The sequence below is a fragment of the Macrotis lagotis genome, chromosome 2, assembly GCF_037893015.1.
Source record: "Macrotis lagotis isolate mMagLag1 chromosome 2, bilby.v1.9.chrom.fasta, whole genome shotgun sequence".
Taxonomy (NCBI): domain Eukaryota; kingdom Metazoa; phylum Chordata; class Mammalia; order Peramelemorphia; family Peramelidae; genus Macrotis; species Macrotis lagotis.
Window position 1 is genome coordinate 222113106 of NC_133659.1, and position 21122 is coordinate 222134227.

Consider the following 21122-nt stretch of genomic DNA (forward strand, 5'->3'; position numbering starts at 1 on the left):
GCTAAGGTGATTGAATTTATCCAGTATACAAGGTGGGTAACTAAGAACTAAGGCATTTTCTTTTGTTTGGCTTTTGGAGAAGTGGAATGACGTGCAAATCAGTGTCCTAGGAAGATTAATAGTCAATATTATTAAAAATGGATTAGAGGAGATTAGGATAATCAAGATCAGAGCCATAACTAGGAATTTTTATAGTTGGAACATAAACCACACATGAGGCAAGCAGCACAAATTGTACATTTAGGTGAGGAGGAGTAACAGGACATTTCCCTGGGGGTGGTGGAGGGTGGGGTTGGACTCAGAGACATTGGTGTTAGGTTGTTGCTGGGAGTCTGCTATGTGTGAAGCTGGGGAGGGCAGAATGAGTCAAGTAAGCTTATCCCAAATCAATTTAACCTACTTTTGTTGCTTTTATTGAATCGTTTCAGCTTCCAAGTTTCTGTAACTCCACTTGGGGTTTTCTTGGCAAAGATATTGGAGTAGTTGGCCATTTCTTTCCCCAGCTCATTCTACAGATGAGGACCTGAGACAAAATAGGGTTAAGTGACTTGCCCAGGGTCATACAGATGGTAAATGTCTTAGGCAAGATTTGAATTTGGGTCTACTGACTCCAGACCCAGCACTATCCACTGTGCCACTCAGCTAATAAACTCTAATATTCTTATGTTTTTAAAGATGGCAACTTCCATAAATGTCCCCTAAAGTCAGTGCCCTTGGGGCAAGCTCCAATAAGAGACATTCCAGAGGAAGGAAGGAGAGGACTCATTTGGTCACTGATTGAATATCAGAGTGAAGGAAAGGAAAGAGTCAAAGATGAATCAAAGGTTTCACTCCTGTTGACTAGGAATATAACTTAGAGGAAGGCATGGTGTATGGAGAGTAAAAGGCATAGGATTTAAAATCAGAGGTCCTGAGTTTTCATTCCAACTCCATAATTTTTTAAATATCTGGCTTTGGCCAAGTCATTGACTTTAAGTTTTGTATTTCTTATTCCTAAAATGAGGATGATAATATGCTATTTACTGCTCAGTATTGTTGAGATGCTCAAATGAGATAATGTATGTAAAGTGCTTTGTAATCACAAGCCACTAGAGAAAAGTGGACTGTCTTTATTATTGATGGTACTGATGTTATTAGCTGAAATTAGGTGGTCAGGAAGGGAAATTGGTTTAAGGAGCAAGAAGAGAAATGGGTGTGGTCAAATGATATAATCTTTGAAGTCCTTTCCTATTTTAAAATTCTTCACCTATCCATCAATCAACAAGGATTTATCAAGCACCCAAATATCAAGCCAAGCAAATACAAAAACAGAAATAAGACAGTCCCTGCCCTCAAGAACTTTACATTCTGTGTGGGAAGGAAGGCACAGGAGATACCAAGTGACTGACTGTTTTGCAAAGAGGGCACTAGAAGATAGGGTAATAATGATAGGTTTCACATAGAAGGTATAGCTGGAGCTGAGTCTTGAAGGGAATTAGGGGTTCTTAGAGGCAGGAATGAGTAAGAAGAAAATTTCAGACATGAAGGATAACCTCTACAAAGGCACAGAGATGAGATGTGGAGCAGGAACAGTAAGACAACCAGTTTTTTGCTAAACTTTAGGCAACTGTTAGACAGCTAAGGTAGTACAGATGATACAACAGCAAATTTAGAGTCAGAAAGATCTGAGTTCAAATCAAGCCTTAAACACTTATTAGTTGTATTATTCTGGGCAAATCACTTAACCTCTATTTGCCTCAGAACCTCATCTGTAAAATGAGGACATGCTGGAGAAGCAAATGGAAAACCACTTTAGTCACTTTGTCAAGATGGACTTGTCTATGGTGTCATGATGTGTCACACATAGTTGAATGACTAAACAAGAGAAGATGAAGAAGAGTAATTTGTAATAATAATGGGAAAGTAGATTGGGAGCAGGTTGAAAAGGGCTCTAAATGGCAAAGAGAGGATTTTATATTTCCTCCTAAAGGTAATAGGTAGCCACTGAAGTTTATTGAGTAGGGGAGTGACACAATTAGACATGCACTTTAGGAAAATTATTTGAGCAGTTTTGTGGAGGATGAATTGAAGAAAGGAGATACATGAGTCAGGGAGACCAATTAGGAAATATTGCAACAGGGCAAGCAAATGGTGACGAGGTTCTGAGCTAGGCTAGTGACTATAAGGGAGCCAATAGGCATAAAGACAGCTCTTTGTGTGCTTGACCAATTGGAGAAGAACTCATAATCTCATGACTTGGAAGGCCGTCCAGGGGTTATTTCATCTAGAGTCCCTTTTCCTTAAACCATTCTAAGCTAAGAATATCTATCCTCCTTTTAAAACTCTTTACTATGGGAGATGATTCAAGATCCCTTAGCAATTTGCTTCAGTGTCTACCTACCAATCTTTACAAGGAAATTTGTCCATAAGTCAGACTTTAATTTCTCTTGTTGTTATCCAGAGGAATAGAATATGGAGAGAGGACTGTGCTTAGTAAAGCAGTATAATTCCTATCTTTTTAATTCCTGACTTTTATAGATGAATTAATGGCATCCTGCTTTTAAAACTTCTTGGGGGTGTTTAGTTAGAAAAGATTCTCTATAGAGAAGTCCCCCCCCCCTCAGCCTTAAGAGCATGAGGGACAGAAGCTGATGATTTTTCCCTTTCAGGCTTGTCATCAGTGACATTGCCCTGGAATGTTGGAAGGATGTGGGCAGCAGACAGACCATGTCATCCTCTTCCCTGGAACCATGCAAGAAAGCAAGCAACATCAGGCTCCCAAGAGGGGCAGAAAAAACCCAAAGGAGCTGCAAATTTTAAAGCTAAGTGGAGCCTGGAGGGAATTAGACAGGCATGTTCCACCTCTTTGCAAATTTTTATAAAGCAAATTTTTGTGGTTATCCAGTGAAAATACTGCTGTTTATACAAACATTGGGAACTTGGCTTCAATGGGTGCTAGTAGTGAGGGAGGATGGTATGGGGTTTTTGGGTAGGAGCCATGAGGGAACTGTGTGGAATGAAGAGGACTAGGAGGAGTCTTCCTTGAGAAGTTGGCTGCTTCCTGTAGGTAAAATTTTTGTGTAGGAGCAGAGATGAGGGTTCAGAGAGGGATAGGATTGGATTCCTAACGTCCTTCTTACATGGAGTCTTTAGTATGGGGAGACATCTAATAATAGAACCTTTGATTACTTCTCTTTTTACCTCCTAATTACAAAAGAGATTTGTGGGGCTAGACCCAGTGAAGAATGGGACTTGTCTATTTTGAATGAATGAGAAAAAACATGTAATAAGCACTTACTTATAAAAAGTATGGCAATCACATAGAAAATCCAAGCTGCCTTCAAGGAGCTCACATTTAATGGAGGAGTTCTGTGGAAAAGTCTTGTGAATCTTAGGCAATGCTTAATTTTAAATTGTCATTTCTACTGACAAAATTGTATGCAATTTTGATGAACCATTAAGCAATACCAAGGATCTTGGTGGTGAGAATTTTCTTTCCTGGTTCTTCAGTATCTATGGCAACAGCACCCCATTAAAAAAGTTACCTGCCCCTCCCTCTCTATATGGGTTGCTTTCCAGGTTGATGGCTGTCAGGCTTGAAATAGAAGTAAGACCAGTGTCATTCCCATCATTCTTGGTCTTACCTGTGAGTTTCTGTTTGATTATAACTGCCCTAGAGAGCTAATGTCTAGGTTCATGAGGACAGAGGTTGAAAGTTTGCAAAAAGGAGAGAAGGTATACAACTGGGAAGCATTGAATGATAAGGAAAAGGTCCAGCTGTGTTGTAGAAAAGTCCCATGAGGGTCAGCTAGGTGACACAGTGGTCTAGAGCACCAGCCCTTGAGTCAGGAGGACCTGAGTTCATATGTGACCTCAGACACTGAATAATTGCCTAGCTGTGTAATTACTGTGTAATTACTTAACCCCATCACCTTGCAACCCCCCCCCCAAAAAAAAGGTCCTATGATTTCAGGGAGGGTGTCCTTCTTCTTACCCTCCATTTGACTGATTACAACTTCCTTGGGTTCAGGTTGCATCTTTCAACTATAGTAGGTGGCCCAGTGAATTGAGGGTTGGGCCTGGAGACAGGAAAACTTATTTTTCTGAATTCAAATCTGACCTCAGACACTTAATAGTTGAATGACCCATGGTAAGTCACTTAATCCTATTTGTCTTTGGATTTATGCCCAAAGGGCTATAAAAATATGCATATCCTTTGATCCAGCAATAAGACTACTGGGTTATACCCTGAAGAGATCATGAAAAAGGGTAAAAATATCACTTGTACAAAAATATTCATAGCAGCTCTGTTTGTGGTGGCAAAAGAATTGGAAATTGAGGGAATGCCCATCATTTGGGGAATGGCTGAACAAATTTAGAGGGAAGGGGGAAGGGAAGGGAGGATGGGAAGAAAAGTATAAAATTCAAAACTTTACCAAAAAATGATAGGTAGAAACTACTATTGTACATAATTGGAAAACAAATAAAATATTTATATAGTAAAAAAAATCCCATTTGCCTCAGTTTCCTTATCTGTAACATGAACTGAGAAGGAACTAGCAAACCACTCCAGTATCTTTGCCAATTTGACCCTAAGTGGGGTCACAAAGAAACAGATAGGATTGAAAACAATTGAGCAGTGAAAGTGTTACTGTTTGATAACTGCATATTAATATAATTGACTTTCTAACATATTTTGTATATTTAAAAATCATGATCTTGAAAAGGTGTGCAAAGGTTTCACAAGACTGCTCAAATCCCAAAATTGTGAAAGTTCCAACCCTAGTATAAAGATTTTTACAATCTGACTCCAGTCTCTTTTCAGACTTATTTTAAATACCTTTTTTTTTGCAAGGCAATGGGGTTAAGTGGCCAGACTTATTTTATATTATACTTTTTCATATAATTTCTATTTCAAATCTACTTTCTTACTGTTCTCCCCACCCCCCAGTCTTTTTTTTTTTTGCGAGGCAGTAGGATTAAGTGGCTTGCCCAAGGCCATATAGCTAGGTAATTATTAAGTGTCTGAGGTCAAATTTGAACTCAGGTACTCCTGACTCCAGGGCTGGTGCTTTATCCACTGCGCAACCTAACTGCTCCCTTGCTGTTGTTGATGTTATTATTTATTGCATACTGAAATATGCAACTCCCATTTGAGGAGACTTCTTTATCAAGCAAAGGAAACCTTCATATTAAATATGGCTTATTATAACCCCTTTTACTTATGAGTTAATAGTTAAAAATGTTTTCTGAAGCATAACCACTTGGATCCTCATAAATTTATGTAAATTGCAACAATTTAAAAATAATTTTTTTCCAACTTTTGCAAAAGGTTTTACCTGTATTCCTCTCACTCTAAGATATAGTAACTTTTGCTGAGATTGTTCTCAGGGTATTTATTAGCTTCCAGGCTGACCTAACTTAACATCCTAAGATAAGTGCCATCTCCCAAAGTGTAACATCTTTAGATCAGTTACGGGAAACCTAATTCAACATAGGTTTTTCCCTAAGCAACTGGTAAGTACATCTGAGGCCATATAAAGTCAAAAGGTAATCATGAATTTGGAGAAGACTATGTATAAACTAGGCTTGTGTATCCTAGCCAACTAGTATTTTCATGGGAATCATAGATTTGTTCAGTTCTTTCAGTCCTGTCTGGCTTTTCATGATCCCATTTGGAATTTTCTCGGCAAAGATCCTGGAGTGGTTTGCCATTTCCTTCTCCAGCTCATTTTGAAGATGAGAAATTGAGGCAAACAAGTTTAAGTGACTTACCCAGAGTCACACAGCTAATAAATGTCTGAGGCTGAATTTGAATTCAGGAAGATGAGTCATGGATTTAGAACTGGAAAAAAGCATTTGAGGCAATTAAGTTCAAGTCCCTCTTTTTACAGATAATGAAAATGAAACTCATAGAAAATGTCACTGGTCCAGGAACACAAGAACTAATAAATGTTTGAGATTGGATTTGAACTCCACCAGTCTATCCTGATTCCAAGTTCAGTGCCCTGCCCTCTATTTCACTCAGAAAAATCTATTTATGAACTCAAGCATTTGCTGCTTAATCCAGTCCTCCTTTTTTGTCTTTAAATTTATTTTTATTAAAGATATTATTTGAATTTTACAATTTCCCCCCAATCTTGCTTCCCTCCCCCACCCCAATCCAGTCCTCCTTAATCTTTAAGTTTCTACCCTCAATTTATCCTGTCTATATCATGTTTTCACATAGGTGTTTGCATGTTGTCTTCCTCATTAGACTGTGAATTCCTTGAAGGCAAGATTGTCTTTTGCCTTTTTTTGTATATTTGGTGCCTGGGTGACTAATTATATTTCACTGATAAGGATTAAAAAAAAGAAGAAGAGACTATTTACTATATATGCAGGAACTAAAGATTCATCCTGTAAACCTCACAAGGCAACTTGGTACTTGAATCCTCCTAAAGAAAAATACTCCTAGGGGCAGCTAGGTGGCGCAGTGGATAAAGCACTAGCCTTGGAGTCAGGAGTACCTGGGTTCAAATGCGGTCTCAGACACTTAAAAATTACCTAGCTGTGTGGCCTTGGGCAAGCCACTTAACCCCATTTGCCTTGCAAAAAAAAAAAAAAAACCTAAAAAAAAAAAAGAAAGAAAAATACTCCTACAGGCCTGGAGGAGTATGACCTTCATTTGGAAGTACCAGGGGGCATTAGCAGCTTTCACACTCACTGAACTTGCTGTCTAACTGAAATTCATCCATTCACTTCTTTAATAACTCCTATCCTCCAATAAATTCCCCTGGGTTATAGGTTGAATATTACTTTCACTTCTTAGCGTGGGGGGGGGGTGAAGTGGTTATATTTAATCATTTAGAGAGCATTGATTGTAAATGTTTAGGGGATCATCAGAAGAGGCTGATCATCTTGGAATTAGACCCACCAACCTAGAACATGTCTTAACCCTGGTTTGATGGGAACAATATTCTATTCCTAGCCCCATACATTTTAGGTTAGTTTTTCCTTTAAAGGCATTGAAACCATCCCTGAAACTTAATTGGCTCAGGGGACTAAAGGCTCAGGCTCCTGACATCATTTCCTGATTGCCTTAGAACAAAACAGCCACAAGGAGCTTCAGGCTTATTCTGCTGCTTGGCTGGTAGACCACGATGAGCAATTCAAAATTAAGGAAACTTCACTCAACTGCATTAACTTATGTTCTCAGTGATTATGTTTGTTGAATACCCTTCTCCTTAGCTAAGGAAATCTAACTTGCTAAATTAGAGTGACCTAGGAATGTCTAATTTTGTTCCAATATTTAGCTGAAACTACCAGGTAACAGACCTGAGTCAAGGTGAGGGTTTAGCCCTGAACACCTAGAATGCTTGCTCTCTTCCCCTTTCCTCTTGGAATCCCAATTTCCCTTTAAGTTCAAGAGTCAGCATAAGTGTCTTCTCTTTCATGAGACCTTTCCCAATCTTAGTTGTTAGTGTTCTTTTCCTGTGACCCCAAATTACTGTCTGATATTTTATATGTACTTTGATTATTGTTTTCTGTGAATATTATCCACCCTACTACTGGCTTAGAATATAAGTTCCTTGAGGGCCCAGCACTAGATTAGTGCTTTTTTCAAATATTTAATACATACTTTTAAAATTTGTATTTCAGTTGCAATTAGGCAAAGGGGCTAGAGTAATATTGTGAATAACAGAAAAAGGAATATTGTCCATAAAGTAAGAAAAAATGAACCACTGTCTACTTATTATTGTATACATAGTTGTTTTCTAGGAATTGAAGAAGAGTTAGAGCATGCCATACATGTGAAATTTTGTGAGAGGGTATTTGCACACAAGTGGGAGTGTGTGTCAAAGCTTATAGGTGTGTGTGTGTGTATGTGTGTGTGTGGTAAAACAATTTTTGCTAGTGTTGTTTTAGTCATATCTGATTCTCTGTGACTCCATTTGGGTTTTTTTGGCAAAAATATTGAAGTGGTTTGCAGTTTCCTTCTCCAGCTCATTTTACAAATGAGGAAACCAAGGCAAATAGGGTTAAGTGACTTGACTGGAATCACACAGCCAGTAAGAGTTTTAGGCAGGATTCAAATAGAGATTTCTCTATTGCCCAGGGCTTTATTGAAAGCAATATCTAGCTGTCCAATTTACTTCCCTGATAGTGTTTCAAATCTGCAGGTTTATGTGAAGGGTTTGTATAGAAATTCCTCTCCATTGGTTCTATGTGAAACCAGGCTGCTAATTTGGAGTGAACTCAGTCCTGAGTCACCCTGGTCAAGTGTTTCTAGTAAAATGAAGGCAGGTTAGGGATGGAGTAATGGACTGGAAAGAAGGGAAGAGCTTGGAACAGTAGGTATGTTCTTTCTAGTAGGAAGAATCTCTGGGCAATGTGGAGAACCCCCTGAATTTCATTTCCCAATCCCTTCTGAAAGATCTCTCTTCCTTCTCTTGCCCCAATCACATTCCAAGAATGAGGATTCATTAGCTTCTGATTAGGTTTCCAAAAGGACAGGAGGGAAGGGAGAGGAGAGAAGATTGCAAAATTTGAGGAGTCTCAGTCTTCTGGCCCCTAAACTCTCCAAGGCCTTGATCATGTATGATTCTGCTCAGTGAGAGGTAGGAGCTTAGTGGAGCTGCCTCAGCACACAGCTAACTTCATCAATCTAATGATAACCTGGGGAAAGGGAGGCGGAACACTGAGTCCTCAGTGCAAGGCAGTCTTATTTGGTTTCCATGGTGAGGTCAGTGCGGTCAAAAAGGGATTGGTCTCTTGCTTTGCCAACTACTTCTATCCCTCCCAGTGGAAAGTAGAGGCTCTAAAATTCATACAGAAGGGAGGGAAGAAAAGGAGTGAGAGAGAGGTTTTAGGGGGAGAGCCTTGCAAAATCTTATTATGTCAGATTCCAGAAAATGAAACTTGGGCTGGTAGAATTCAACTGAAAGAAAAGCCAGCTATGCAATATTGAAAATTGTGTAAGAGGAAAGGGTTATATTACATGTAAACCCGTTAATGATGAGGCCTGTCTCTAATCCCAGCCCCTTGTATAGTGCCTAGCCTTTACAAAATACTTATCCAGTTGATTCTACTTTGTGATGGCAGAGGTGTGGAGGAGTGAAGAGAAGGGTAAGTGATTTTTTTTTAAAAAGGAAAGATTTGTGTTTTAGTGAAATAAATGAAAAAATGCATTAGAAAGAACATAGAATAGAACACAGTAATCACTGCCTTCTCTTGGGAGTTCCATGTTGAAGTACCTTCTTGACTCTGAAGGAGTAGGGTCCAAAAAAATACACCATTTCTCTGGAGAGCTGAAGCCCCTGAAAAACTCTACTGCATCACACTCTCTGATTTTTCTTGGCTGTGTAGAAATCCCTCTTTCCCTCTGTTCAGGGCTAAATTTGGTCCAGAGACCAAGATGCTCCTGATGCTCAGCATCTGTGCTACCCATCCAATCCTCACTCAAAGGTGTATGTTGCAGAATCACACACACACAAGGCATGGCCCCAAAGAAGAGATATTGGAAGTCACTTCCTCTCTTTTGCACCCAGAGGTGGGAAGTTCATGAGTGTGCAATTTTGCATATTTTTTGTGATCTTTGATTCATTGATTAGTTTTGCAAAAAAAAAATTTCTCTTTTTTTTTAGTTTTTTGCAAGGCAAACAGGGTTAAGTGGCTTGCCCAAGGCCACACAGCTAGGTAATTATTAAGTGTCTGAGACCGGATTTGAACCCAGGTACTCCTGACTCCAAGGCTGGTGCTTTATCCACTATGCCACCTAGCAGCCCCTCTTTTTTTTCTTTAAAAATATTCTTTGCCAAATGAGATGACTTTCTGGGGAGAAGTGGTGGAAAGAGATAAAAAGAGAAATTTATGTGATGTAGAAACAAAAGGTACATTTTAAAAAATTTATTAAGCACTATGTATCAGGCTCTTGGCTAAGTGCTGAGGAGTGAGTGGTACAGTATAGTTAGGAGTCAGAAGAAAGGGGGGACAGTCTTTGTTTCTCAAAAAACTTACATACTAATAGAGGTCAACAAAACATGTGGTGACCCAAGAATGGAGTTTTGGTCTGGGAAGTCTGATGTTGATCTGATCCATAGAACAGTTTATTGACAAGCTCTTTCTAGAAGCAATGATGATTTGAGTTGATAATTATGCCTAGAATAAGATGTTTGAAGCTGGGAGGAAAGAAATGCCTCTAGTAGAAGAGCAGATGGCCTGAATGGATGACTAGTTGGATTCTGTGTCTCTCAGACATATAGTCTGAGGTCTGCAAAATCTAGTGGGTCAGGTGAGTTTGCACTCATTTACTATTCTAGACAGCTTAGTTACAAGGCAAGAGTCTCAATCCTACATGTCTGAACTGCTCTAAGGACTCAAGACATGATTCTGGAGATCCAGTAGGGAGGGTGAAATTCCAAGAGAAAGATGAAGGAGGGAATTCCACAGGGTAAATGGCAAGATGACCCGGGTATCTGGATAGAGGGAATCTTATCTAAAATTACATGAATGGACTAGATGGCTTGTTAGGGTCCTCTATTAGCCCGAAATCTGAATATCCCACCATCAGAATCTCCGTGTTTTTGTTCTACTTCTCACTTCATGCCATTCATAGAACATTCATTTTGAGTTCTTCATTTTCCTTATATCCTTTTTAAAACCTCATCTTCAGTTCCTCTCTATCCCACAAAATATATTGAAGTAGCTTTATTCTTCTTCTTACACTTCTCTCAATTACTTTTCCACCATTCTATGGGATTTTAAAATGACCAGCTTTTGAAAACAAAACTTCAACCCATATTAAAAATACTTTTAGCACTCAGGTTTAATCCAAGCTTAAATTTAGCTTTTGACTCTAAGTACTGACTTTACCTTTAGCACAGTGTTCTTGCTCAACTTTCCTTCTACAACATCTGGAAGTCTCTTGACTTGGTTCATTTTTAGACCCTTCAAGGACCAGTTGCAAATCAACCATGAAAAATAACAATGCAAGAGACCTAAGTGATAATCTTATTTCTGCTCTTAGTTTGCTATAGGACCTTAGGTTTCAGCCTGTCCTCACCACCTCTCTCAGTCTCTCTCTCTCTCTGTCTGTCTCTCTGTCTCTGTCTCTGTCTCTGTCTCTCTCTCTCTCTCTCTCTCTCTCTCTCTTTCACATATACACACACACCCCTTCCCTCACCCTATCACCATATCTGTCTTTATCTCTCTCTCCATATATGTGTGTGTCTCTGTCTCCCCCTATCTCTATCTCTGTCTGTCTATTTCTCATCTATAAAATAAAGATAAAAATAAACTTCCTTCATATAATCATACATCTCAGAGGCCATTTGGACCATTCCATCTTCATTTTACAGATTAGGAAAGTGATGTTCAAGAAGCTTCAGGGGCTTGTCCAAGGTCATACAGATGATCAGTATCAGAGGCAGGACCAGAACCAGTGTCCTCTGTCCTCTGACTCTAAGATCAGTACTTTCTCTGCATACAGAATTGTCTGTTCACTTCACAGGGGTGGAGGGGAGAACCCCTCCAAATTTCAGTGGGTTTTTTCTTTCAAAAAGACTATCTAGTCTCTACAGATATTCCATTCTCTCAGCTAGTATTCCAACCCCACTTATCAGACCCATAACTAGAAAGTCTGGCCCATGGGGCAAATTCATTTTGGTAGTTGGTGCAAGAAAAAATAGATTCATTACTCAGTTTGCTACTTCTGACCCCTCTGAAGTCATAGAGAATCCCTATGTCTAGGGGAAGCATTCACTGCCCTCTTTTGGGAGTTGTTCCACCTTGAAGAGCCTGCTCATTCCTTAATGAACTGAGTCCAAAGAAATATACCATATCTTTAGAGAATTGAGGCCCCTAAAAATTCTCCTATGAAAGGATGTGGTCTAGGAACCACACCCTCACTCTGATTTTTCTTGGGTTGCATAGTAACCCTTCTGTCTCTTTGCCAAGATCCTGCTGATGTTCAGCCTTCATCTCCACCTGTTTTATATCTAAGACTGACTTGTTAAGGATGTGGCATCTCTTTCCTTTCCCCTCTTCTCCCTGTTAGGAAAGCCAAAAGGAGAGGAAGTATGCTTAGTTGCCCTGCTCTCATTAAATTATTTACTTTGATGCTCTTTCTCTGAAATTCCCCCATATCTGGAATCACCTATGCCTAGAAACATCTAACTCCCTAGATAATTAGAGCTTTCCTGACTGTCATCAGAGGTGGGGAAACCAATGACATGTGTCTGAGTGAGACCATTCTCATTATTATAAAAATACCTGGCTCCTTAAACAAGTTATGGTTCATGAATACTATGGAATATTATTGTTCTATAAGAAACCATAAATGGTTGGACTCTAGAGAAGCATGGAATAACTTATGGGATCTGATGCTGAGTGAAGGGAGGAGAGCCAAGAGAACAATTTATACATCAACATTATGAGATGAACAACCTTGATGGAAGCAGCTCCTCTCAGCAGTCCAGAGAGCTAGGACAAACGTATTTGACAGATTATGTACTATATTACCTCCAACCAAAGGAAGAAAAACAAAACAAAACAAAATATACAGAAAAAAACACCCCTACTGAATCTGATGAACACTTATAAAAATTATCTTTCCCTTAATCCTAATCCCTCATGCCAAAACCCAATAATTTGTAAACATGTTTAACAAAATATGTATGTAAAATGCTAATCTGACCGGGAAGGCAGGGTGGAGGAAAACTTTGTAACTTGGAAATATACATGTACAAATGAATGAAAAGAAAAAAAGAAACAAAGAAAAGAGATGGATATGACTGAAATGATTGACTAATAATAAAAAAAAGTAATCATTAAAAAAATAAATAAAAATATCTGGCTCTCTTCTAAAAGAAGAAAGGAGTCCTGAGAAAAATGAGAAGACTGACTAAGAACTTCTGCTTTTGGCTTGAATCATTAACCTGCTTTCTCCTTTCAAGAGACCTAAAAATCATGGCATACAGAGCCTTACTTTTAGAACACAGAGCTCTGGACTGAAATGGTTGTATTATTCATGCCTTTACCTAAGTGATGAAAGTTAAGCACCTTTCCTCATATGAAGCAAAAAAGATCTGTTACTTAGGACATTATTAACTATTGTTGCTCGTTTTTCTTTTATGGAGAGCTCCATGTCCCCCAAAGCTAAGGTGCAATAGAGTTTGGGACAAAACGAGAGAGTGTGATTTAAAAAAAAGTTGAGTGAATGTAAGACATACCCAAACAAGGGTGAGCTGGGGCCAGCTCAGACTTATTCTGGCGAGCTGAGTGTTAAATTTTCAATGTGGGCATTTACACCTTAGAAACTGGCAACATTGGGGCTTGTTTTATTGTGTTGCTGATTGACTAGACTTAAGAAATGCTGAAGGATATGTTAATAATGCAAATTATACTTAAAAGTTTATCAGAGGGATCGGCTAGGTGGCACAGAGCTTAGAGCACCAGCCTTGGAGTCAGAAGTACCTGGGTTCAAATCTGGTCTCAGACATTTAATGATTACCTAGCCATGTGGCCTTGGGCAAGCCACTTAACCCCATTGCCTTGAAAAATCTTTAAAAAAAAAAGTTTATCAGGAATATAGAGAACTAATTGTTTAACATTTGCCAGCATACTATTAGGTATATTAATTCTTTCTTTTCTTTTCACTGCTACCACTATGTTTAGGTTATAGTTCTCACCTTTCACATCATCTCCCCAAGTAGTCCAGGAAGTCCAGAAAGCAATGTTAGACTCTCTGGAGGAACTGAAACCAAGAGGCCTTGTGACAACTAGATTCCCCATTGACCATCTTTTCAAGAAGACCTTTGGTACAAGGTGGTTTCAGATGTGGCCCTAAATAATTTGAGTTTGTTTGGCTCAGCCCCATTCCTCAGTGTGTGGGACAATATTCATGAAATTCCAGTTGCCTATAATCTAATAGTAGAGATTCTGCATGCAGCTTTCCAACCCATCTGTGGTTTTAATAGGGGCTGTTGATGGTAAATTAGATCCACTCCTTTCTGCTGGATGTGTTGTCATTTTTATAGCTTTGGGGTTACATAAACAGAAGAGTGAGGGAGAAGCTAAGTGGAGAAAAGAAGCCTGGGAGTTAGAAGTTGCTAAACATGTCTTTTGGTGTCTCCTACTCTTTTTTTTTAGTTCCTACTGGGTTTTCAGGAGCAGGTTGGCACTAGATTGTGGTGGTGAATAGTTTCATTGTCTTTATAGGGAAAGGCAAATAAGAATTGGGAGGGAATGAGGGGGAACATGGACTTCTAGGCAATCTAAATATTGAGATGAAGAGAAAAGGATTTGAACTTTTTAACCCCTTGCCTGCTACAGTTAAAAGCCTAGTCAGGCTCACTCGGGGGATTCTGAAAGCATTCCAGTCAAGGATCATATGGGTTCCAGTTAGATCTAAACCAAGGTTTTTTGATTCTCAACCCTGATGATATGGCAATAGCAAAAATCATAGGGTTTTTGCTTACTAATTAGCTGTAAACAAAGTTTCTTGAACTTGTTTTGATTCCTCCCCAACCAAGCAGATTCAGAAAAACAAGCTATTATTCTACTGAAGGAAGAGTTGATTCATAGTTAAGAAAAGCAACTCATGGAGTCGAGGGCCAATAGACTTGAAAGCAGTGTAACCCTAGCCCAATCCATTTTCTCTTAGTTTTGTGGGTAATGAATGCCTAGTCCAGATAGGCTCTGGATTTATTCTTGTAGTCCCTACTCTGACAAGCAGTGCTGATCCTTAGAGCTAAGCTACTCTTCCTTTCAAAGTTCTAGAGTCTAACTTTAATAAGGATCTGGAGTATCTTTCTGATATAATTACTTACAAACCAAAGACCAATGTATTTCCCCAGTCTCAACTATCTAGTTACTATCTCCTCAAGATCATTTATCTAACCAGTAATTACCATCCCATATTAATTTACTGATGATTTTTCCATAATATCAATTAGCTAACACCAATTAACTTTTAATAAGGGATATTTAGTGAGAAGGTATAGCAATTCTTGAAGTGTAAATCACTCCTTTCCCAACTCCCTACCCTCAACTATGTAAAAGAGAGTATATGTATCTCTTCTACCACCTGGGTGCCTGGGGAGAGCCAACTCAAATTTTGATTATCCTCCCATTCCCCATTAAGTTCATTTCTAGATATGGTATTCCTAATGGTTTAGTCACTCTCTTGTAGGATGTAGTATTTCAACGGCTGGGTCAATTCATTGCTGAACTGGGTCAAGTAGGTTGCTACCCACCTGGCTTAGCAACTGTGCCTATAGTAGGCTGGGCTACGAGCTACCATTATAGGACCTTTCAAAGTTTACAATCCTAACTTGGTCTGTCTACTTTTGATACTTATTCATGTAACATCAGGAAAAAATAGAAACAACAAGGATGGGAGAAACAGATGTGGCCATGTATCTTTGGTTATGTGGGAAATAGGACTAGCAACTGGCACTGCTGATACTAATTCTCTCCTCACCCAGAGGTCTTTGGGTGTCAAACATGAAACCCAGAGCCTCTGCAGTTTACAACACTCCCAAGTGTTGCCCAAATCAGATTAAAATGTAATTGGGTAATATTTAACAAAATAAATATAAATAAAAGTATGGATAATTTAATATGTAGTTTTTCTAAGTCAATATATATAACCCATGGGGATCTATATAAATGGTTTAGTGAACCCTGTTTCTAGCTGAGCTTAATGCCATTCGTCCATGACCTTTCCTCCTCTTCACTAAAAAAAACCCCAAGGAGAGTAGAAGAGTAAGTTTTTCTCTATACTTGTATGTATGTATACTCAATTCTGGTTAAGCAACAATTAAAATGCTTTTCTTTCCTGAGTAGGAAATTGCTATTTATGCTCTGATTTGGGATAAGACTACTCAGATTCATGTAATCAATTGCTCCCCAAAGCAACTTCCCAAGCTTCCACATTGTATATACAGAAGCAAAGAACACTGTACCATGTTCCATACACTGCCATCTATATCAGCTGATCATCCCTCCTTGTTGTTCAGTCATTCAGTCATGTCCAACTCTTTGTGATCCCATGCATCATAGCCCATCTATCCTCCATTATCTTTCAAAATCTGCCCACATTCATATATGTTGTTACCATGACATTGTCTATACATCTCATCCTCTGCCATCCTCTTTTCTTTTTTGCCTCCAATCTTTCCCAACATCAAGGTCTTTTCCAATAAGTCCCATCTTCTCATTATGTGGTCAAAGTATTTAAGCTTCAGTCCTAGTAATCTGACCTAGTGAACAGCCTGTATTAAATAAGTATTGACTGATTTGATCTCCATGCTATCCAAGGGCCTCTCAAAAATCTTGTCCAGCACAATCTGAAAGTGTTGATTCTGTGGCATTCAACTTTTCTCCTTTTTTTGTTGACTGTCTTATTTCAAACATTTTAGGATTAAAAAAATCTTTGTATAACTGAAGAAAACAGCACATGCTGCTTGCAACACACATCTTTCCTGGCATTTGCCAAACCTTGAAGGATTTTGAAGAGATATATAATATATGGAGAAAAGGCAATATACCTCACACTATGCCTATGTAGACACTGAAGTCATGGCTCTTCATACAATGAACAAGGAAAAAAGTTATCTAGTGTATGGAAGGGTTTGTAGCAAGCCTGAATTAGATTTGTGGTAGCTAGTCAAAACAAATCTTCTCATGGTCATGTCATGGTCATAGGTAGGGGTTGGATAGAGGTTCCAAGAAACTGCAATCAGATAATAGAACACAAGGTTAGAAATGAAGTCACTTAGTTACTTCAGCTGTGCTATAGGCCTGGCTAGGGTGCTATCAAGTCAATGTCTCTCAGGTTCCCAATAGCCAGATACCATCAGCAAATCAAGAATCAAATTCCTCTGGAAGTCATTCCTCAACACTCTTGGAGGTTCCAGTTTTTGCCGGAGGTCCTTCTTTAGAATTGGGATCTATACTGATTTTTTTCCAATACAGTAGTCACAGTTAAGTTTTCCAGATTTTCTGGCATTATTGAATGCAGCACTTTAACAGAATCATCTTTTAGAGTATCCCTTCACCCCCTTCCAAATATATTGCTTAAATGTAGGCTAAGTTTCCCGGAGAACTCTGGAATTACTAGTCTAAATAGTTATAAGGGAATCATAGAATCCAGTTGTGTGTCATGTTCAAGAATAATCATTAGATTTGGAATCTGATAACCTGGATTCATATCCTGACTGTGCTACTTAGTCAAAATTTATCTAACATCTGTTATGTACCAGACATTGTGCTAAGTTCTGAGGATACAAAGAAACATAAAAGACATTTCCTGTTCTCAAGGAACTTACAATTTAATTGGGGGGGGGGGGGAGATAACTCAGAAAACAGTTATGTATGAACAAGATATACAAATGCATAAAAAATTAATCTAACCCCATTAATGGGGATTGATAAAGTCTTCCTATAGAAGGTGAGGAGTTTAGAACACATTAAGTCTTTCTTTTTTAAATCTTATTTAAGACAATGGGGTTAAGTGACTTGCCCAAGGTCACACAGCTAGGCATTGTTAATTATCTGAAGTTGGATTTGAACTCAGGTCAAATTTGAACTCCAGGGTGGGTGTTCTATTCACTGCACCACCTAACTTCCCCAGTTCAGAACACAGAGATGATGAGGGAGAAGATTCTTAACAAAGGGGCAGGGGTGGGTAGTTGGCGCAGTGGATAGAGCACTGGCCCTGCAGTCAGGAGTACTTGAGTTCAAATCCGGTCTCAGACACTTAATAATTACCTAGCTCTGTGACCTTGGGCAAGCCACTTAACCCCATCGCCTTGCAAAAACCTAAAAAAAAAAACCCAAAAGCAAAAAAAAAAAAGGGGGGGGGCAGCCAGTAAAAATGCCCCAAGTGGGGAAATAGAGTGTTTAAGGAATATTAAGGAGCTAAGTGTCACTGGATGGGAATGAGAGGTGTAAGAAGACTAGAAAGATTGGAAATGGCCAGATTATGAGAATCTTTGAATGTTAAATGGAGGATTTTTATTACAGGAGCCACTAGAGTTTATTGAATATGGTGTGGAAGACATGATTAGATCTGCATTGTGGAAGAGTGGAGGATGGATTAGAGCAGGAAGGGACTTGAAGAAAGGAGATAGACCAACAAGAAGGCTATTGTAATAGTTTAAGTTTCAGATGATGGGGGTCTACACAAGGGTGGAGGCAAGTTCCGAGGAGAAAAAGGGGGGCATATTCAAGAGATGATATATGAAGGTAGAATCTACAGGACTTGGTAACACATTGAATATTTAGATGAGAGAAAGAAAGGAGTTGAGAATGGCAACTAGATTGTGAGCCTAAATTGTGGGGAGGATGAGGGACCCTTGATAATAAAAGGAAAATTTTGAAGAGGGAAGAATTAAGAGGGAAAAGCTAAGGATTTCAGCTTTACACAGATTTATTTTGAGATGTCTACAAGGTATTCAGTTTGAGTTGTCCAATAAGCAGTTGAAGATCCTTGAGATCCTGGACAACTGGAGGTTTGGAGAGAGGTTAGAGATGGATAAGTAGATCTGAGACTGAGCAGCATAAAAATAATTGAATTCATAGAAACTAATGAAATCACTAAACAAAATCATTCAGGGAGAAGAGAAGAGGGCCCAGGGCAGAACATTGGGGTCATTCATGATTAGTAGGCTTGTCTTGACTGAAAATCCTGCAAAGGAGTCTTAGAAAAAGCTATCAGACAACTAGGAGGAATATCATAGAAACCTAGAGAGAATCTAGGAGAAGAGAATTGTTTACAATGCAAAGGTTGTAGAGAGGTCCAAAAGGGTGAGGATTAATAAAAGACCATTCTGAGAATTCAGAGATCATTGTTAATTTTGGAGAGAGCCATTTCAATTGAATGATTAGATTGTAAATAGGACATGTGGAGAATTAAGAAGAGAAGAAAATGGAGAGATTGATTACAGATGTAGCCACAAAAAAGGAAGAAAGTTATGGGATGAGAGAGGAGATGCATGGATCAGATGAGGTTTTGGTGGAATTTTTTTTTTTGAGGATGGGAGAGGCATGAGGGGGTCTGTACAAAATAGGGAAGCAACTAGTGGGCAAGGAAAATATGAAGATTAGAGAAGTATTGATGTTGATACTTGTCCTTCTTTCTCAAAGAGACATCAGGGAGACATCATGATACCATGACAAGAAAATGAATTGGATTTGAGGGAGGGATCACCAGCCAAACTTTCTCCTCCAAGAGTCATCTAAGTCCAGGGGCCAGATATGAATGAGGACAACTGGAGATGATCCTGGATGCAAGGCAATCAAGATTAAATGATTTGTCTAAAGTCACACAGCTAGTAAGTAGAAAGTATCTGAGGCTGGATTTGAACTTCTATCTTCCTGACTCCAAGGCCAATGCTACCCTGTGAGGTAGCAGGAATGACAGAAGGGGCAATCTGAGGAGATCAGAAGGAATAGAACCACTTGTTCATTATCTTGTGAGACTGATGGTGACAGAGGTCATCAGAGTGATAGGAGATAAAGAATGGGAGAAGAGAAAGCTCTCTGTGATTGGTCTCAATTCAGTGAAATGTGAAGTAAGGTTGTCAGGTGACAAGGGTCATCAGGAAAAGCATGGTGGGACACTCGAGGGATGAAAAAGTTTGGAACAGCTAGCTAATTAGGGTATTGCCTTGTGGAAGTGAATGCCCAGTTGAGATTAGGTAACATAAATTTGTAGTATAGCAGTTTTGTAATTTTCTCCTGCTTCATTCTGCAGCAGGTAAACAGAAACAAAACAGGGGACTTGTGTGTTTTGTCACTTCACTCTTATATATTCAGTTTTTCTCCTTTGTAAAATGAAGAAATTGGATTAGCCAGATTTTGACAGTCTGCTAAAACTGGTGGAATTTTTTTTTTTTTTAGGTTTTGGCAAGGCAATGGGGTTAAGTGGCTTGCCCAAGGCCACACACTAGGTAATTATTAAATGTCTGAGGCCAAATTTGAACTCAGGTACTCCTGACTCCAGGGCTGGTGCTCTATCTACTGTGCAACCTAGCTGCCCCTTAAAACTGGTGGAATTTTAAAAAAGAATTGAAGGAAAAAGCTAAATTTCATTTAGAAGTTGGTAAAAACTAACATGTCATTAAAAAATGACATCCAAGTATACCTGAACTTTCAGATCCTCTGAAATCTATCTGTGGAATTAAAGACCAAGGGTTAAGCACTGCTGGACTAGAGAATCTCCCTTAATCTCAAAGACCTATGAATTTTTGCCCCTGGAACAAGGGTTGAGTCAGGATAGAGGAATAGGAGCTCATGTGGGATGAGATTTTGGTAGTGGGAAGGGAATGGAGGAAGAAGCAAAACAATGGATACTGAGGCATAACTCAATCTTCCCGAAGAAATAGCTGCTGGGGAGAATGTGGTGCATAGATATACTAAATGGGAGAAAGAATGCCAGAGTAGAGCACCCTCTAAATTTCAGTAAGGCCCCAGTCACCTTGATCTGGTTATAATTCTACTTGAAGCTCTTCAAACCAGGCATAGGAATGACCTGAGGGTCCTAGAAAGTAGCACTCCCAACAGCTTAATCATAAAAACACTTAGTTTCACTTTACTAAAATCTCTAATTCCTTAGGATACAAGAAAAGAAATGGATGCAAGGCATAGACCCCTACTGCCCCATGTTTGTCAGCATTACTAAATTAACCCAGATTATGGAAAGGATATTTCTGAGAAGTCATCCAGATGTCTAGGTGACATATGAAGGAGGTGGTGCAACTCTGCTTGAGCCAAAACTGACCTCATTCTAGGGAGGAAAAGGGGTCCCCTAGGAGATGATGTAAAATTAGAGCCCTAGACTTGGAAAGATGCACATCAAATATGTTCTCTCCCTCCACCCTAGCACCTTAGTCCAATGTCAAGGAATGAAAATTAGTTGTCTCGTCACCTTTTAACCTCCTAGACATTAAACTAGAGTAAGGGAAAGAACACTGGGTGTTTATATTTTTCCCATCTGCAAAAAGAAGGTATTGGACTGAGATGACATCTCAGGACCCTTCCAGTTCTAAATTTATGTACATTTTATTAACTTATCCTTTCTCCTCACAGGAGAGGAGAAAATTTTTATTATAATCACCAAGCAGCTAGGCCAACAACTAAAGAAATTCCTGTGTTCC